Genomic DNA, 20,770 nt, shown 5'->3' with positions numbered 1-20,770 from the left:
AGCCCCGTAGGCTCCTCTGTCCATGGGATTTCCCAGGCAAAACTACTGGAGTGGATTGCCATTTCCTTCTCCAGGGGATCTTCCCGAACCAGGGATCACACCCACATCTTCTGCGTCTGCTGCATTGCACTTGAGTTCTTTGTCACTGAGGCACCGAGGAAGCTCTTTCTTAGGTATCAGTTCAGTTCAGTTCAGTTCAGTCGCTCAGTCGTGTACGACTCTCTGCGACCCCATGAATCACAGCACGCCAGGCCTCCCTGTCCATCACCAACTCCCAGAGTTCACTCAAACTCACGTCCATAGAGTCGGTGATGCCATCAATACCAGGCAATTCACACAAATTAGATAAATTAGACTCATCAAAATTAAAAAATGTGCTTCAAAGGACACCATCATAAATGGAAAAGACTACACAAGGTGAGAACATAAGAACAAGTACCCAGACTATACAGTAAACTCCTATGACTCAATAAAAAAGAACCCAGTGTTTTAAGTAGGCTGAAGATTTGAATGTACATTTCAACAAAAATATTCACTTATCCATTAAGCACATGAATATATGTGCAATTTCATTAGTTATTGCTGCTAAGTCACCTCAGCCGTGTCCGACTCTGTGTGACCCCATAGACGGAAGCCCACCAGGCTCCCCCGTCCCCAGGATTCTCCAGACAAGAACAGTGGAGTGGGTTGCCATTTCCTTCTCCAATGTGTGAAAGTGAAAGTGAAGTCGCTCAGTCGTGTCCGACCCTTAGCGACCCCACGGACTGCAGCCTACCAGGCTCCTCCATCCATGGGATTTTCTAGGCAAGAGTACTGGAGTGGCTTGCCATTGCCTTCTCCATTGATAGTTATTAGGGAAACGCAAATCAAAATTGCAACAAGATACCACTTCATATCAGAATGGCTAAAATCAAAGACAATAACAAGGGTGTGGAGAAATTTGGAACTCTTAATATGTTGCTGGTGGGGATCTTAAAATGGTGCAGCCACTGTGGAAAACCGTATGGAGGTGTCTCAAAAACTAAAAACAGAAGCATTATATGACCCAACCCCTGCAAAAAAAAGACACTAATTCAAAAAGATATACGCACCCCCATGTCCATAGCAGCATTATTTGTAATTGCCAAGGTATGGAAGCAACCTAAATGTGTGCCAATAGATGAATGGATAAAGACGTGGCATACAGATATATGGCATATAGAAGACTACCCAGCCATTAAAGAGAATGGAATTTTGCCATTCACAGCAACAGGACGTGGGTATTAGGCTAAGTGAAATAATTCAGACAGAGGAAGACACATACTGTATGATATCACTTATATGTGGAATCAAAAATTCAACAAACTAGCGACTATGACAAAGAAGCAGCAGACACAGATATAGTGATCAAACTAGTTGTAACCAGGGGGAGCTGAAAGCGGGGAGGGACAGTATAGGGGTAGGGAACTAAAAGGCACAAATTACTATATATAAAATAAACTAAAAGGATATATTGTAAAATAGAAGGAATATAGCCAATATTTTATAATAACGATAAATGAAGTATATTATGAATCACCATGCTGTACACATGTAACAATATAAAACTACATCCATTATAATTCAAAATAAAAAATAATTCATAAAAAATGTTTTTAATAGATACACCACTGATTTCAGAGAAAGGGAGCCAATAAGAGGGAATAAAGATGTTTGAGGTATCACACTGAGTGCTTTATATATAGGCATAGGCTTAAGTGGCTGTTTTTCCTCAAATTCTGTTTAAAATTCTAAATAGCATGAAAAACTTGTATTGGCACATTTTTGCTGTTTCAGTCTTGGGCTGATCATTGTTCTCTGAAAACCAATGTAATAGCATACTATTTATATAATTAGTTAACTTTTAAACTTTTGTTAGTTCTTGATAAGAATACCTTTCCAGGGCACTAGTACAAGTCATGGCAAGACAACTGTTTCGAGATTAAGGAAGTTATTAGTAGACGCATATACTTTAAAAGGAAAGTTTTTAGGGTCTTCCCTGGTCCAGCGGTCAAGACTCTGCTCTTCCAAGCAGGGAACTAAGATTCTGCATGCCTTGCAGTGTGGCCAAAAGAAGAAAAAATGATAATGTATTAAGTTTGTAGCTTTGTAGCTTGCCTACTCAATGTGAACTCAGCTCAAAGAAAAATTATCCAGAAATGCTTCTATCAGCAAAGCCTTGGTGTATAATTTTATTTGAAAGGTAAATAATAAAAGGAGATAGAGTCATTAAGGTAAAATATAAGACAGGAGAGAAACAGACCTATTGTCTTTAAACACATCCATAAAATGCTCTCTCTTGTCTACAATTGAAAACTTTTAGGGTGAGAATATAGAAGCTAGATACCAGGAGAAAGTATGTGTGGCATTTTGCCAAAAATCAGGAATTTCAAAGCATGGTTTCAGTCAACCACATTTCAGCATTGCTTTGCCCCAGCCACAAAATGCATCATCCCCAAATATTAAATAATGTCCTATGGCAAAACTTTGCCATCACTGCATAGTCAGTGTTGTCAAGTTCTTACATGGAAGCTGCCCTCTGTCACGATGTGAAAACCAACTGAGGAACCAGAGTATCTGAACTCGAACTTGAGCATTAAATAACTGGTCTCCTTGTAACAACAAAGGAGACTAGGCAGATTTATTCTTGACTCAGTAAATATAGGCCACACTCAGGTTTTGATGGCCTGGAGCGAGCCAGCTGAGTGTGTCCCTACAATTCAAAAGATGGCTAATAGGTTGCTGTTTGAATTCAAAAGTAGAAAGATCATCCTTGAGATGTACTGTTTCTTCAGCTGAGAGATGATTGAGGATATTAATGCCAATTATGAACACTGAAAAACTATACAGAACTTGAAAGCAGTAAAAGGTTATTCTTCCCCAACCCTGTCTAATTGCCTCTAAGATCAAGAAAACAAAGCAAGGGGTTGGGCTTGGAGCTTCCTGGGCATCCTTTTGACACTGCAACTTCTAGTAGCAATTCTCAACTACAGTCCATACCAGAAGTCTAACATGTTTCACAATAAGCTTCCTTGTTACTCACGGATGATTCATTTAGTTTATTCATTCACTCAGCAAACATTTATCAGTGACCGGGCACTCTGACATGACTAAGCAACTAAAGAACAACAACAGACACTCTGACAAGGATAAAGTGGTATGGGAAAAGCATAATTGCCCACTAGTGGGGATGCAGATAAGTAAATAGCAGTATACTCAAGTTATACAACTGAAGACTACCCAATAGTTTAAAGTGCATGAGCTAGAGCTATGTATATCTCCAAAATGTGTGTGCATGTGCATACTAAGTTGCTTCATTCATGTCCAACTCTGTGTGACCCCATGTACTGTAGTCCGCCAGGCTCCTCTGTCCATGGAATTCTCCAGACAAGAATACCGGAGTGGGTTGCCACACCCTCCTCCTGCCATACCCTGGATCTTCCTGACCCAGGAATCCAATCTATGTCTTTTCAGGCAGGTGGATTCTTTACCACTGAGCCACCTGGGAAGCCCCAGCTAACATCAGTGGATGGTCTTAAAGATGAGAGATAAGAATAGCAAGCTGCGTGTTTTTCAAAACAACACCAGGGGTCACTATAAGCTGCTGCTGCTGCTAAGTCAATTCAGTCTTGTCAGACTCTGTGCAACCCCATAGACGTCAGCCCACCAGGCTCCCCCGCCCCTGGGATTCTCCAGGCAAGAACACTGGAGTGGGTTGCCATTTCCTTCTCCAATGCATGAAAGTGAAAAGTGAAAGTGAAGTCGCTCAGTCATGTCTGACTCGTAGCGAACCATGGACCTCAGCCTACCAGGCTCCTCCATCCAAGGGATTTTCCAGGCAAGAGTACTGGAGTGGGGTGCCATTGCCTTCTCCACACTATAAAGCTAAAAACCTTTAAAAGTTTTTAAATGTTGAGTTAATATCAATCACACGGTTTTATTTGAATATTAATCAACAACAAAATTAATTCAGTATTTATTATTCAAAATCAACAGGCAGATGAAGGACAAAGACAACAGAAGGAGTAAATGCAGGTTGAAGTTTAGGTAAAAAACTTTCAATTTTCTGATCGGGTGGGACTCCCTGTGTCTACAGAAATAGAGTTCCTGTTACAAACTCTAGATTTTACCATTTTAAGAGATCATTCCCTCCTTCTAGAATTTGTTTATAGCTACAGACACTCTGACTGAGAAAAATGCACAAAATTCAGTGTTTACCAATAAAGAAGCAAGGATCTCAAGTTGAGAAAATCTACCAAAGACATTTCAGTCTGAATTCTCTTATTTGTAGAGGATTAGTGAGGCTAAGCTGTGTTACAGGTTTGCTTTCAGCTATAGTTAGGTCTGCACTGGGCTAATTCAGCACGCAGCAAACCTGCCCTGCAGAAGCCATTAGCCATTCCTGTTAAGTGCAGTTCTGCTTGGCAGCAGCCTAATGACAACCCACTCCAGTATTCTTGCCTGGGAAATCCCATGGACAGAGGTGCCTGCAGGCAGCATACAGTCCATGGGGTCACAGAGAGTCGGACGCAACTGAGCAGGCAAGCAACCACTACCTGCATCAGTACTTTCACCCAAGAGCCCTTCTTGCTGGTGTTGAAGGCTTGACCTCATCCTTTGAATTATTTGTGAATTGACCCTCTAGAGTCTGTAAGTTAGGGAGCAACAAAATTATAAACAAAAATGTGTGCAGTTTTCAGTCACAAATAATCATTACCATGAAGTTCATTCTAAGAATGTGTTTTTATTTCATTTGAGTTGCTACATGGTTGTGCATGCGGTGGCACCAGTGGTAAAGAACCTGCCTGCAGATGCAGGAGACATAAGAGACACAGGTTCAATGCCTGGGTTGGGATGATCCCCTGGAGGAGGGAATGGCAACCCACTCCGGTATTCTTGCCTGTAGAATCCCGTGGACAGAGGAGCCTGGAGGGCTACGGTCCATAGGGTCACAGAGTTGGACAAGACTGAAGCGACTTAGCACACATGCAGGTGGAGAGAATTTTAAAAGACACTGTAGGAAATTCCCTCATCCAACATTTAGGACTCAGTGCTTTCACTGCCTAGGGCCTGGGTTCCATCCCAGGTAGGGGAACTAAGATCAGAAACCATGTGGCATGGCAAAAACAAAAGAAAATAACTGAACTCATAGACACAGTGGTGGTAGTCAGTGGCTCGTGGGTGGAGGAAATGGGGAGAGGTTGGTCAGAGGGTACAAAGTCTTAGTTATAAGATGGATAAGTTCCATCTCTAACTAATGTAGATGCATGTCGAGCATCTAATGGAGAGCACGGTGACTGCAGTTAACAGTATTACGTACTTGAAAGTTGACAAGTGAACTTAAGTGTTCTCATGGAACACTAAAAAAGATATTGGATAAATTTCTATGTCTGGCCATGACTGAATAAAGGGAATTGGATTCGCTCTCAGACCCACCTTTTTTTTCCCCCAAGTGTTTGGTTATAATTGAAATCAGATTAAACAGGCTATTTAGCTGCTGCTGCTGCTGCTAAGTCACTTCAGTCGTGTCCGACTCTGTGTGACCCCATAGACGGTAGCCGACCAGGCTCCGCTGTCCCTGGGATTCTCCAGGCAAGCTACTTACACTGATAGAGCTATACGCCTCAAAAGGATCAAATAGATTTCAAACAAGTTAACTGCATTTTAGAACTGAAACCCAAACATATTTAAAGAAATTTTAAAAAATTCGAACATCCAATTGCACATAATTGACAGCACTGGTGTTTGATCATGAATTACCAGACAAACAATTAAACAGTAAAACATATTTTCTCAATACCAATAGGAAGAAAACCAAGATGCATATGCAGAAATGACATAGTCAGTAGATAAGACATTAAAACAGCTATTAAAAATATACTTAATATGCTTAAGAAGATTGCAGAAAAGAAATGTAAATTGTAGAAAGAACCAAGTTAAATTGCTAGATGTCAGAAATACTACATCTGAGATAAAAAAAAAATATATATATATGAGATTAACAGCTGGTAAGACATCACATGTGTGTGTATGTTCAGTCGCTCAGTCGGACTCTTTGGGACCCCATGGACTGTAGCCCACCAGGCTCCTCTACCCATGGGATTCTCCAGGCAAAAATAGTGGAGTGGGTTGCCATTTCCTCCTCCAGGGGATCTTTCCAACCCAGGCATCAAACTCATGTCTCCTGCATTGCAGGCAGATTCTTTACCTCTGAGCCACCTGGGAAGGCCTTTTGTGAACAGTTAATAAGCTAAGAATTACTGTTTTTGACAAATTAGAGATCTAACTCACAACAATTATTCTTCTGGAATAATCCTTTCCTGTAGAACTCTCCTGTAGAAAGTACGGACTTTCACAGATGTTTCCAAATCAGACATGCCTGTTTACGTTACGTTTAACCAGACAGACAAATTGCCAAGGCTAAGAAATTGCACAGTCCAGCATAACAAAGTGAAATTGAGGAAATTTTTAAAGTATGTGTTCTTATCACAGAAAATGTCTTTCAATTGTCAAAATCTTACATTTCTCAACTGCATACACACCTTAGCACATTTCTGCTAAAAGCTGTTCCTCTCTAATTAGCAAATTTTCACTTTGCTTTGATTCCAGGTTTGTTCAAAGACTGCAGAATTTTATTTTGAAAATGTTTTTGGTTTAAGTAGGCTTTGATCAAAAACTTTCACTCAAAGAATAGTTTTGTTTAAAAATTATGTAATTCACAGTTCAATAGAATCTACAAGGTAGAATGTTTTTAAAGTATTTGCATTTTTTTTTTCAAATTCATCTGACTTACTGGCAAACTGCTGCTGCTAAGTCGCTTCAGTCGTGTCCGACTCTGTGCGACCCCATAGACGGCAGCCGACCAGGCTCCGCCGTCCCTGGGATTCTCCAGGCAAGAACACTGGAGTGGGTTGCCATTTCCTTCTCCAATGTGTGAAAGTGAAAAGTGAAAGTGAAGTTGCTCAGTCATGTCTGATTAGTAGCGACCCATGGACTGCAGCCCACCAGGCTCCTCTGTCCATGTGATTTTCTAGGCAAGAGTACTGGAGTGGCTTGCCATATAAAGCAAGTATTTTCACTCTTCAAGCTAGCAAAAAAATTCATTGCTTTTTGTTTAGTACTTGAAGTGTGTGTGTGTGTATATATATATATATAAAGCAATTAGAAAAACCATGCTAGTTACAATTTAAAAACTTGGTCTCACTCACCTTCTGCTGGTTGACCCCTACAGGCAGAAGAAAGCAGATATTGTGGAAAGGTTAATGTCAATTCACAGATAATCTCTGAAATCTCTTGGGGGTATTTATACTTATGCCCCTCCCCTAGCCATCTAATTTAAATTTAAAAGAAGACGAGGAGACTTTTAGTCTGCAGGTAGGAGTTACCTCTGTCCTTGAGGAGCTGAAAGGTAGACTTATCCCTGGAGGTGAGGAGGCTGTGAATCTTTGTGGCAGTTTCAACTTTCAGGCTGGAAGAGATGATGAGATTGAGTCACTGGTTCAGTGAGCAGTTGTTGGACCCCTCCTGAGTTTCAGGCAGCACTAAGTACTAGAAAGTTTTAAAAAAAAATCCTATCAGACTAAGTCTTATCCTCAGAGGACTTAAAATTTCTGAAAAGGAGTGAGAAGAAAGCCCTCAGGTGCAATTTCACCTCAGTTTTGTGGTCAGTGCCTTGATCCAGAAACTGAGCTGGACGGTAGGACTTCACAGAGGGACACTGACCTTCAGGTGACACAAAGGGAAGGGAGATGGGTATCCTCTCTGCAAATGAAAGGTTAGCAGGAGCTTCTCGCCTAGAAGGAAGAAGGGCCCCTCCCCTTCCTATGCTCCAGGATAAGGACCAGTGTCTGCATCTGCCCAGACTGGAAAGAGAGAAAGAATAAGGTATCCTTGAAGTTTGGGTTTCAAGGGTATAGCATCCGTGACTTGAGATTAAAGAAGAAGCTGATTGCAGCCATGAAATTAAAAGATGCTTGCTCCTTGGAAGGAAAGTTATGACCAACCTTGATAGTATATTAAAAAGCAGAGACATTACTTTGCCAACCAAGGTCCGTCTAGTCAAGGCAATGGTTTTTCCCGTGGTCATGTATGGATGTGAGAGTTGGACTGTGAAGAAAGCTGATCGCCGAAGAATCGATGCTTTTGAACTGTGGTGTTGGAGAAGACTCTTGAGAGTCCCTTGTAATGCAAAGAGATCCAACCAGTCCATTCTAAAGGAGATCAATCCTGGATGTTCATTGGAGGGACTGATGCTGAAGCTGAAACTTCAATACCTTGGCCACCTCATGCGACGAGTTGACTCACTGGAAAAGACTCTGATGCTGGGGAAGGTTGGGGGCGGGAGGAGAAGGGGACGATGGAGAATGAGATGGCTGGATGGCATCACCGACTCTGTGGACATGAGTTTGAGTGTACTCCGGGAGGTGGTGATGGACAGGGAGGCCTGGCGTGCTGTAATTCATGGGGTCGCGGAGAGTAGGACACGACTGAGCGACTGAACTGAACTGAACTGAACTGTACTGACATTGAATCAAGATTGTAAATTTACTCATGACAAGCTAAAGGTGCTGAATTTTACTAGGGGAACCCTTGAAAGTTTTTTAGCCCATTGGTTCCCAAACCTTTTTGGCACTAGGGACCAGTTTCATGGAAGGCAATTTTCTCAGGGATGGGGGAGGGGAGTGTTTGATTTTGTCAACTACGAATTGGCACTTGCCAAGAACATTTGCCAACTACTAAACAACAATAACAACAAGGGCATTTGCCATCTGCCTCTGTGGAGACTGAACCCTGTGCTGCTGCAGCTGTTGACCTTTAACATCCCCTGAGGGAGTTCAGGGTGAAGTGAGGTGCTCTGTGCTTCAGGGAATCTGATGGGACAGGTCTTTAGATGGCTGGATATTTTTAGGAACAGATTTTATGGTCTCAATCCCTGCATCTCCTCCTATCTAGAAAAGCACTAAATCTGTTCATGGTGACATCAGATCCTCATGACTAGCAGAAAGTCTCTTGTAAATTAAGCTTGATTACATTTGATAGGCAGTTAGAATAGGAAAAAGGAGTCCAGAATGGTGGTGGCTAAAAGACAAGGAAGGGAAAAGTCAATGAAAATAGAGCAAAGGAAGGTCTGAGGACCGGAGTGAGGACCTCAGGTAAAGCAAACAGCACTCCTGGCTAGCCCAATTTACATAGGGCCGGCCCAGGGAGAGGAGAAAAAAACATAAAAAAAGAGGAGCCAAAATTGAGCCCAGGGCCGCTCTTCTCTTTGTGTCTTTTGGGTTGGCTTGCCCTCACGCCTCAAGGATGTATTTTCCTTTACTTTGTAAATAAAACTGAGCTGTAACACCGATCCGTCCAAGGACTGTTAATACTGGTCTGTCTGAAGGCTGTAACGCTGGTCCGTCGCTTCAGCTTTTTGTTGTGACGAAACTGAACCAAGGAAATTACACACTCCTGAACTCCCCCTTCACCAAAACCTTATATATTGACCTTTCCACACTACCTCTTTGGAGCAGTCTCTCAGAGCTATCTGAGGTGCTGCCTCCCTGGGTGCAGTCCTCATTTTGCTGCAAATAAAACTTCAGTCTCAACTTTCAAGTTGTACATCATTTTTAGTCAACAATTACACCTGCTGCTCACCTCCTGCTATGCAGCCTGGTTCCTACCAGGTCAGGTATTGTTTTAATTGGCTGATGTCATAGTCAGACTAATACTTCAGGAAGATCACACCTCAGCCCTGATCCTCAGAGAGAGCTTGGATTAGAAGGGAGAACACTGAAAATTCAAAACATGGAAGAACTCCACCTTGTTGCAGGAAAGAGTAGAGTGCAAGGGGAGGATCAGGCCCCAGGTGTCAGGCGAGCCCCTAAGGTGGGGTGGGCTGCCAAGTGGGGTCCGTGGCTTCTAAAGTAAATAATTCAAGAGCCAGCCCTGGTAAAGTGAAAGCAGGTTTATTTAGACAAAGGAAATGGCAACCCACTCCAGTGTTCTTGCCTGGAGAATCCCAGGGACAGGGGAGCCTGGTGGGCTTCCGTCTATGGGGTCACACAGAGTCAGACACGACTGAAGTGACTTAGCAGCAGCAGCATATATAGACAGAGTGTAAGCTATCTTAGAAAGAGAGACTGAGCTAGAAATTACTAGGCAGTCAGTGTAGAACTCTGAGCCCTCAACCAGTAAACATCCTACTCTGTTGTCCTAAATTCTTATAATGTGTCTTTAGTCTGATAAATTATCAGCACTCAGATCCAGAAATTCTGTTCCATATACCTGAGGGAAAAACAACTGGTGATCCTTAATCTTAAGCATATACATCTGGTGGTAAAATGGCCAGGGGGCATGAAAAAGGGTGGTGACTTAATCCAAGGATCAAGAGAAGCTATAGAGATGTTAAGTATCTTGACCTTTAAATTGATTGGTTAGAAATAAGGTGATCTAAAGAAAGAAAGTGAAGTTGCTCAGTAGTGTCTGACTCTGAGACCCCATGGACTGTAGCCTACCAGGTTCCACCATCCATGGGGTTTTCCAGGCAAGAATACTGGAGTGGCTTGCCATTTCCTTCTCCAGGAGATCTTCCCCACCCAGGGATTGAACCCGGGTCTCCCATATGGTAGGCATTGTAGGCAAACGCTTTACCATCTGAGCCACCAGGGAAGATAAGGAAGGACATAAAAACTGCTGTAAGTCCCACCTTGGGGCGACTCTTTACCCCCTCTCAGTGTCTAGGCTGGGAGCTTTGTACTTTCCTCCTCTTTCAGTTCAGCTCAGTCACTCAGTTGTGTCTGATTCTTTGCAACCCCATGGACTGCAGCACACAAGGCCTCCCTGTCCATCAACAACTCCTGGAGTTTACTCAAACTCATGTCTGTTGAGTCAGTGATGCCATCCAACCATCTCACCCTCTGCCGTCCCCTTTATTCAATTGCTACCATGAGTGTCTGCATGTTTATGGATTCCACTCTTCTGCTCCATGGACAAGAACTCCTATACCTGTCTCAAGAGCAGCCCTGAAATACGCACTGGTAAGTTTTTATGGGCTGGGTTATTTCATATGCTAATGAGTGGGAGGATTATTTCAACTATTTGGGGGAAGGGCACCCCTGGTGGCTCAGTCAATAAAGAATCCACCTGCAACATGGGAGACTTGGGTTTGATCCCTGGGTTGGGAAGATCCCCTGGAGGAGGGAATGGCAACCCACTCCAGTATTCTTGCCCGGAAAATCCCATGGGTAGAGGAGCCTGGAATACTGCAGTCCATGGGGTCTCAAAGAATAGGATACAGTTGAGCAACTAAGCATGGAGATTTCCTGGAATTGGGCCACCACCCACTTTTTGGTCTTTGGACAGTGCCTTGGAAATGCTGTGGCACCTCTAGGTATGTCATTTAGCTTGCTGATGGAGGATCGAGGTCTAGTCTCAGAAGTTGATTTGTCTGTCATCTTTGACTCATTTGATTCTAATCGGTTTATGTTTCATCCTCAGGCTATGTCATTCTTTCAAAGAATGTGCCCTGCCCCTTTCCCTCCTGTTTGTGAACCACCATAATGCTGGCAGGAGTTGGGAAGAAAAGGAAGATTATGAGTCAAAGTGTTCAAGTAATCATCACAACAACAGTTAATAAGAATGGAGCCTTTGCTGTATGCTTGGCACTGTGCTAAGAACTTTATTAAGATTGCTGTCTAATCCCTAGAATCCTCCATGGATGGTGGGCATAATCAGGAAATCTACACTTAATTGTTCAGAAGTAATAAGCACCAGACTCACTTGCCCAGGACAGAAAACAGACACTTGATTTCAATTTCGATCCCTCCCAGACCTCTTTAACAGTCCATATGAAATTTCCTGGTTCACCAGAAAGACAGTATACATAACAAAGACTCTGCTATTCCCTCCTCCCAAAATAAACTGGCCCACCCTGTCCTTTCTTTTCTTTTACTAACACCTTCTTGGCCAACCCTCCTCCTATTTATAAAATCCTCCCCTTTTGTACAAGCCCTCAGTGTGCCTCAGCTTCCCCAGTGGCTCAGACAGTTAAGAATCTTCCTGCACTGCGGGAGACCTGGGTTCAATTCCTGGATGGGGAAGATCCTCTGGAGAAGGAAATGGCTACCCACTCTTGCCTGGAGAATCCCGTGAACAGAGGAGGCTGGCAGGTTACAATCTATGGTGTCTCACAGAATTGGACATGATTGAACAACTGACACACACTTTCAGAGTGTCTTAAAGCTGGGTGATATGCTGCCTGACTCATGAGTCATTTAGGATAACCAATTAGGTCTTCGAATTTATTCAGTTGAATTTTTTATTTTTAACAACAATAAAACTAGGAGTTGTGGAGTGGCTGGAGATTTTAAGTTTTTTGAATGTGGAATCAGTTAATGATCTAAGAGTTTGGGGAAGAGATGCTACTTTCTGACCCTCTGGTGTCTAAACTTAGCAGGCAGACCTTAGCAGCAACCCCAAGCCAAATTCTTGCTACAGTTAGCTGAATAACAGCTGTGTGTCATGATCTGTGTGGCTCAAAACTAACATTGGCACAAAATAAGGCATATGCTTAGGGGCATACATTAACTGGCTGCTCCATCAAATCTGTTTAGGAAAAGGTGGAACATAAATGATTCATGATCTATCAATGGTTTATTTTCACCATGTACGCCTAAATTGATGGAACAGTCACCAAAATTATGAGTAGTCATAGGTCTCTCCAGCAGGGCTAAGTGGTGACACAGAAACCAGGGTGCAGATACGCACAACGACTCCTATAGAGAAGTGCAATCATTTTCTTGGTCTTTTAACTTTGTTTGCAGCATACACACAATCATTCTAAAAATATCATTTTCTCTTGTGTTTGCAGAGCCAAAATGCCACCTTCCAAAGGACCTGTGTGTTGTTCTGCTGCTGGTGGATGGGGAAGGCTGGTACCCTCCAGTTTCTTGGGGAATGCAGAGCCCCACACGTCCTCAGCTGGAAGGGGAGATCCTGACAATGTGTTGAACATCAGAAAAGAATTTGTCAAAGAGAAAATGCTTCCCTCTCTCTGAACCTCTCAGTTCATCATAATCTCTGCCAGCGGTGTGTGAATGGACCCAGTCAAAATAACCTTTGCGTGTTGTTGTTTAGTCGCTGATTCATTTCTGACTCTTTGTGACCCCATGGACTATAGCCCAGCAGGCTTCTCAGTCCATGGTATTCTTGTCCATTCAAGAATACTGCAGTGGGTTGCCATTTCCTTCTCCAGGGGATCTTCCTGACTCAGGGATTGAATCTGCATCTCCTGCATTAGCAGGTGAATTCTTTACCACTGAGCTACCTGGGAAGCCCCCAGGAGATCATATCTCCATACATTTGGCTGTCGTGTCCCTGTTGAGTTTCTCTCATATATTTGTTTTTGGTACTCTTGACAATTTCAAGGAGCAGTGGGCAAGTATTTCATAGAATGTCCTTCACTTGAGATGTGTCCCATGTTTTTCTCTTGATTCAAGTGGAATTCTATGTTTGGGGAGGACTGACAAGGTACAGTTTGTTCTTATCATTTGTATCCAGGATACACACCACCAACATGACTCACCATGGTCAGGGCTCACCAGAATCAACTGACTGAGATGGACTTGCTCAGATCCCCTGAAGTACAGCTACTGATGTTTCCCTTTCACCACTGTGTTCCCTGGAAGGCTTTGCATACAGCCCTCTCCACCACCTTGACAGAAGTGTATCTACATAAATTATTCAGAATTCTTTTGCACAAGTTCAGTTCAGTTCAGTCACTCAGTCATGTCTGACTCTTTGTGATCCCATGGACTGCAACATGCCAGGCCTCCTGTCCATCACCAACTCCTAGACTTTACACAAACTCATGTCCATTGAATCAGTGATGCTGTCCAACCATCTCATCCTCTGTCATCCCCTTCTCCTTCTGCCTTCAACCTTTCCCAACATCAGGGTCTTTTCCAATGAGTCCGTTCTTCGCATCAGGTGGCGAAAGTATTGGAATTTCAGCTTCAGCATCAGTCCTTCCAATGAATATTCATGACTAATTTCCTTTAGGACTGATTGGTTTGATCTCCTTGCAGTCCAAGGAATAACACTCAAGAGTCTTCTTCAACACCACAGTTCAAAAGCATCAATTCTTTGGCTCTCAGCTTTCTTTATAGACTAACTCTCACATCCATACACGACTACTGGAAAAACCATAGCTTTGACTAGATGGACCTTTGTTGGCAAAGTAATGTCTCTGCTTTTTAATATACTGTCTAGGTTGGTCATAATTTTTCCTCCAAGGAGCAAGCATCTTTTAATTTCATGGCTGCAGTCACCATCTGCAGTGATTTTGGAGCCCCCCAAAATAAAGTCTGTTACTGTTTTCATTGTTTTCCCATCTGTTTGCCATGAAGTTATGGGACCAGATGCCATGATCTTAGTTTTCTGAATGTTGAGCTTTAAGCCAGCTTTTCACTCTCCTCTTTCACTTCCATCAAGAGGCTCTTTAGTTCTTCACTTTCTGCCATGAGTGGTGTCATCTGTATATCTGAGGCTATTGATATTTCTCCCGGCAATCTTGATTCCAGCTTGGGCTTCATCCAGCCCAGCGTTTCTCATGATGTACTCTGCATATAAGTTAAATAAGCAGGGTGACAGTATACAGCTTTGACATACTTCTTTCCCGATTTGGAATGAGGCTGTTATTCCATGTCCAGTTCTAACTGTTTCTTCCTGACCTGCATACATGTTTCTCAAGAGGCAGGTCAGATGGTCTGGTATTCCCATCTCTTTCAGAATTTTCCACAGTATGTTGTGGTCGATACAGTCAAAGGCCTTGGCATAGTCAATGAAGCAGAAGTAGATGTTTTGCTGGAACTCTCTTGCTTTTCCAATGGCCTAATGGATGTTGGCTGAAGAATTGATGCTTTTGAACTGTGGTGCTGGAGAAGACTCTTGAGAGTCCCTTGGACTGCAAGGAGATCCAACCAGTCCATCCTAAAGGAGATCAATCCTGGGTGTTCATTGGAAGGACTGATGCTAAAGCTGAAACTCCAATACTTTGGCCACCTCATGCGATGAGTTGACTCACTGGAAAAGAGTCTGATGCTGGGAGGGATTGGGGGTGGCAGGAGATGGGGACGACAGAGAATGAGATGGCTGGATGGCATCACCGACTCGATGGATGTGAGTTTGAGTGAGCTCCGGGAGTTGGTGATGGACAGGGAAGCCTGGCGTGTTGTGATTCATGGGGTCGCAAAGAGTTGGACACAACTGAGCGACTGAACTGAACTGAACTGAATGGATGTTGGCAATTTGATCTCTGGTTCCTCTGCTTTTTATAAAACCAGCTTGAACATCTGGAAGTTCACAGTTCATGTACTGTTGAAGCCTGGCTTTGAGAATTTTGAGCATCACTTTACTAGTGTGTGAGATGAATGCAACAGTGCAGTAGTTTGAGCATTCTTTGAAAATGCCTTTCTTTGGGATTAGAATGAAAACTGACCTTTTCCAGTCCTGTGGCCACTGCTGAGTTTTCCAAATTTGCTGGCATATTGAGTGCGCACTTTCACAGCATCGTCTTTTAGGATTTGAAATAGCTCAGCTGGAATTCTATCACCTCCACTAGCTTTGTTTGTAGTGATGCTTCCTAAGACCCGTTTGACTTCACATTCCAGGATGTTTGGCTCTAGGTGAGTGATCATACCGTCATGATTATCTGGGTCATGAAGATCTTTTCTGTACAGTTCTTCTGTGTATTCTTGCTACCTCTTATTAATATCTTCTGCTTCTGTTAGGTCCATACCATTCCTGTCCTTTATTGTGCCCATCTTTGCATGAAATGTTCCCTTGGTGTCTCTAATTTTCTTGGAGATCTCTAGTGTTTCCCATTCTGTTGCTTTCCTCTATTTCTTTGCACTGATCACTGAGGAGGGGTTTCTTATCTCTCCTTGCTATTCTTTGGAACTCTACATTCAGATGGGTATATTTTTCCTTTTCTCCTTTGCCGTTAGCTTCTCTTCTTTTCTCAGCTATTTGTAAGACCTTGTCAGACAACCTTTTTGCCTTTTTGCATTTGTTTTTCTTGGGGATAGTCTTGATCCCTGCCTCCTGTACAATGTCACGAACCTCCATCCATAGTTCTTCAGGCACTCTATCAGATCTAATCTCTTGAATCTATTTGTCACTTCCATTGTATAATTGTAAGGGACTTGATTTAGGTCATACCTGAATGGTCTAGTGGTTTTCCCTATTTTCTTCAGTTTAAGTCTGAATTTGGCAATAAGGAGTTCATGATATGAGCCGCAGTCAGGTCCCAGTCTTGATTTTGCCGACTGTATAGAGCTTTTTCATCTTTGGTTGCAAAGAATATAATCAATCTGATTTTGATATTGACCATCTGGTGATGTCCATGTGTAGAGTCCTTTCTTGTGTTGTTGGAAGAGGGTGTTTGCTATGACCAGTGTGTTTTCTTGGCAAAACTCTATTAGCCTTTGCCCTGCTTCATTCTGTACTCTAAGGCCAAATTTGCCTGTTTCTCCAGGTATCTCTTGACTTCTTACTTTTTCATACCAATCCCCTATAATGAAAAGGACATCTTTTTTGGGTGTTAGTTCTAGAAGGTCTTCAGAGAACCGTTCAACTTCAGCTTCTTCAGCATCACTGGTCAGGTATAGACTTGGATTACTGTAATATTGAATGATTTGCCTTGGAAACAAACAGAGATCATTCTGTCATTTTTGAGATTGCATCCAAGTACTGCATTTCAGACTCTTTTGTTGACTATGATGGCTACTCCATTTCTTCTAAGGAATTCTTGCCCACAGTAGTAGATATAATGGTCATCTGAGTTAAATTCACCCATTCCAGTCCATTTTAGTTCACTGATTCCTAAAATGTTGCCATATCCTGTTTGACCAATTCCAATTTGCCCTGATTCATGGACCTAACATTCCAGTTTCCTATGCAATATTGCTCTTTACAGCATTGGATCAGTCACATCCACAACTGGATGTTGTTTTTGCTTTGGCTCTGTCTTTCCATTCTTTCTGGAGTTATTTCTCCACTGATCTCCAGTAGCATACTGGGCACCTACTGACCTGGGGAGTTCATCTTTCAGTGTTCTATCTTTTTGCCTTTTCATGTTGTTCATGTTCTCAAAGCAAGAATACTGAAGTGGTTTGCCATTTCCTTCTCCAGTGGATAACATTTTGTCAGAATTCTCCACCATGACCCATCTGTCTTGGGTGGCCCTACACAGCATGGCTCATAGTTTCACTGAGATAGACAAGGCTGTGGTCCATGTGATCAGATTGGTTAGTTTTCTGTGACTGTGATTTTCAGTCTGTCTGCCCTCTGATGGAGAAGGATAAGAGGCTTATGGAAGCTTCCTGATGGAAGAGACTGATTTAGCGGAAAACTGGATCTTGTTCTGATGGGCAGGGCTATGCTCAGTAAAATCTTTAATACAATTTTGTGTTAATGGGTGGGACTGTGTTCCCCACCTGTTATTTACCTGGGACCAAACTATGGTGGTAGGGCTTCCCTGGTGGCTCAGAGGTTAAAGCGTCTGCCTCCAATGTGGGAGACCCAGGTTCGATCCCTGGGTTCGACTCGCATAGAGTCGGACACGACTGAGTGACGGAAGGGAATGGAATGGAAACTATGGTGGAGATAATGAAGATAATGGTGACCTCCTTCAAAATGTCCTAGCACACACTGCTACACTCAGTGCCCCAACCCTGCAGCAGGCCACTGCCAACCCATGCCTCTGCCAGAGACTGCTGGACACTCACAGGCAAGTCTGGGTCAGTCTCTTGTGGGGTCACTGCTCCTTTCTCCTGGGTGCTGTTGCATACAAGGTTCTGTTTGTGCCCTCCAAGAGTCTGTTTCCCCAGACCTGTGTAAGTTCTGTCAGCTCTATGGTGGGGTTAATGGCCATCTCCTCCAAGAGGGCTTATGCCACACTCAGGTCTGCTGCACCCAGAGCCCCGGCGCCTGCGGCAGTGCACTGCTGACCCGCACCTCCACGGGAGACGCTCACACACAGCTCTGTCTCAGTCTCTGTGGGTCTCCAGGTCCTGGTGGGCACAAGGTTTGTTTGAGCCTCTGAGCGTCTCTGGCAGGTATGGAATTTGACTCTAAGCATGATTTTGCCCCTGCTACCATCTTGCTAGGGCTTCTCTTGCTTTGCCCTTCTCTTTCTCGAAGGGCAAAGGCCCTTCAACATGGGGTATCTCCTCACAGCCACTCCAGCACCGTGTAGCCGCCGCTCCAGCACCTACCCTCTTGCTGGGGCTTCTCTGCCCTTGGATGTGGTGTATTTCCTCACAGTCGCTCCAGCGCAGATTTGTGCATTCTTCTTCATTAAAAAATTCACCCATTGATTTATGAATAGATTCATGGATATAGACTCTTGGACATTTACTCACATAGAGTTTAGACTCATGGATATTTACTTTATATTTAAAGGTTTTATCCAATACTATGTTGTTTAGATAGTTCCAGCTGTGACCATTTGGAGCTCTTTCAGGGTACTCCATGTCATATTGATACACCCCAGTCACCATGAGTGTATGTGTATACTGTATTACTTTCTGTCACCACAGCACACTCTGGTTGCATCTTCCCCTGAGCCTCCTTCCCTTGGGAAATGTTAGTAATAAGTTCTGTCATGGCCTTGGCCCCTCTGTGTAGTAACTAAGTCTCCTCCATATACTCCAATCCTATAGAAATGTGTTTGGGAAAGATGCAATACACCAGCATACAGGCCTTAGGGGTTTAATACACTTACATACATAGTTCTTTATTGCAAAATTTTGGAGAATTTAGCTATATTGTTAAAGACGGAAAAAGTGCAAAAAATACAAATAAACTTGATCTATGAAGTTAGGATTTTTGAATAACACAATAGAAAAAGAAAAGATTATCAAGACATATTTGCAGAAACTTTAATGCTTCCCAAACTACCATTCAAAGGACAAAGGAAACTAAATGTTATAGTAAAGGTCAAACTTAAAGTAGAAACGATAAAAGTTGTGTGTGTGCTTATGTGTGTTTGATTTTTAGAAATCTAACCAATCACAATTATATTTTTGAAACAGAAGTATGAAACCACCTAACTACAAGGAAAGAAGTTACTGGAATCTGGTTCACAGTGGAAAATTTTCAAGGCTGTCTCTAAGATTCCTGATCATGGAATGCTTTTGTGAGAAACATTTTAAATTGACTAACATCATCTCAAGGCCGTGTCTGTTCACACTAAGTTTATAAGTGTTTTGAAATTAGTCACCCACATTATACCTACACTCAGGGTGACCATGTATATTAGTGTGATTATTAATATCACCCCTCTTGCTCTCAGAAGTGTGCTGGTTTGGACAGAAAATTACAACAAATTACACATTTGTCTAACCCTCACTTATCCTGGAGCTGAACTTTTTTTTTTTTAAGCATGTAATAAAAGGCACTTGTACTGAAAGGATGTTGGTCTAAAGCGTTTACCCTGAAGCGTGGTGCTATGTGCTCAGTCGCCTCAGTCTTGTCGACTCTGTGTGACCACTGGACTGTAGCCCCCAGGCTCCTCTGTCCATGGGTTTTCCAAGGCAAGAATACTGGAGTGGGTTGCCCTTTCCTCTTCTAGGGGAACTTCCCAAAAAACCTAGAGTAAATCCTCTAAACCATTGCTTAATGTAAATAGTGATTTCAATTGATAAAAAAATTGCTGACATATATTATCAATAGTCACTAAATATCACCATCATCAGGCCTGTTTTCTTTTTTTTAATTGAAGTATAGTTGACTTACAGTACTGTGTTAGTTTTAGATGCACAGCAAAATGATTCAGTTATACATATACGTATTTTTTTAGATTTTTTTCCATTAAAAGTTATTATAAGATATTGAATATAATTCCCTGTGCTCAACAGTAAATCCTTGTTGTTTTTTATATTTTAACTAATCTCAAACTCCACATTTATTCCTTCCCCACTTTCCCCTTTGGTAACCATAAGTTTGTTTTCTATGTCTGTGAGTCTATTTCCATTTTGTTAGTGAATTCCTTTGTATCATATTTTAGATTCTACATATAAATGATATCATATAATATTTGTCTCTGACTTCTTCACTTAGTATGACAGTCTCTCAATCCTAATCCTTCCATATTGCTGTGTGCATGTGTGCTAAGTCGCTTCAGTCATGTCTGACTCTTTGTGACCCTATGGGCTCAAGCCTACCAGGCTCCTCTGGTCATGAAATTCTCAAGGGAGGAATACTAGAGTGGGTTCCCATGCCCTCCTCCAGGGGATCTTCCCGACCCGGGGACTGAACCTGTGTCTCTTAGATCTCCTGCATTGTCAGGCAGGTTCTTTACCACTAGTGCCACCTGGGAAGCCCCTTATGTTGGTGCAAATGGCATTATTTCATTCTTTTTAATGTCTGAGTAATATCCCACTATAAATGTACCACTTCTTCTTTATCCATTCATTTGTTGATGGAAACTTGGGTTGCTACCATGTCTTGATCAAGCCTGTTCCCCTGATATTGTTTTTTGGCTGTGCCATGTAGCATGTGGGATCTTAGTTGCCTAACCAGGGCTGGAACCCATGCCCCCTGCAGTGGAAGTGTGAAGTCCTAATCACTGGACTACCAAGGAATTCCCATTTTCCTGATTTTACTTGTAGGTTAACTTCGGTTCCTTTGAACTGCAATCAGATTTTTATTATCCAGAAGATGCTTTTAAGAAATCTGTTAGCCTATAGAACTCCAGGGGGAACTT

The 20,770-nt window shown here is 42.6% G+C and overlaps 1 long non-coding RNA gene across 1 annotated transcript in view; it reads left to right on the top strand.

The window, feature by feature from the left end:
- Window positions 1-20,011, top strand: part of LOC148775285 (uncharacterized) — a 29,104-nt gene extending 9,093 nt beyond the window's left edge. The window contains exons 2-3 of the long non-coding RNA XR_016039281.1: window positions 12,872-13,089; window positions 19,098-20,011. This is a non-coding gene — a long non-coding RNA (uncharacterized LOC148775285). The remainder of the gene's footprint in view (window positions 1-12,871; window positions 13,090-19,097) is intronic.
- Window positions 20,012-20,770: the final 759 nt, after the last annotated feature.

This window comes from Moschus berezovskii, chromosome 16 (genome assembly GCF_049115385.1).
Source record: "Moschus berezovskii isolate FMDL1 chromosome 16, NW_MosBer_1.0, whole genome shotgun sequence".
In the NCBI taxonomy this organism is placed as follows: Eukaryota; Metazoa; Chordata; class Mammalia; order Artiodactyla; family Moschidae; genus Moschus; species Moschus berezovskii.
This window is presented reverse-complemented; position numbering and strand designations above follow the sequence as displayed.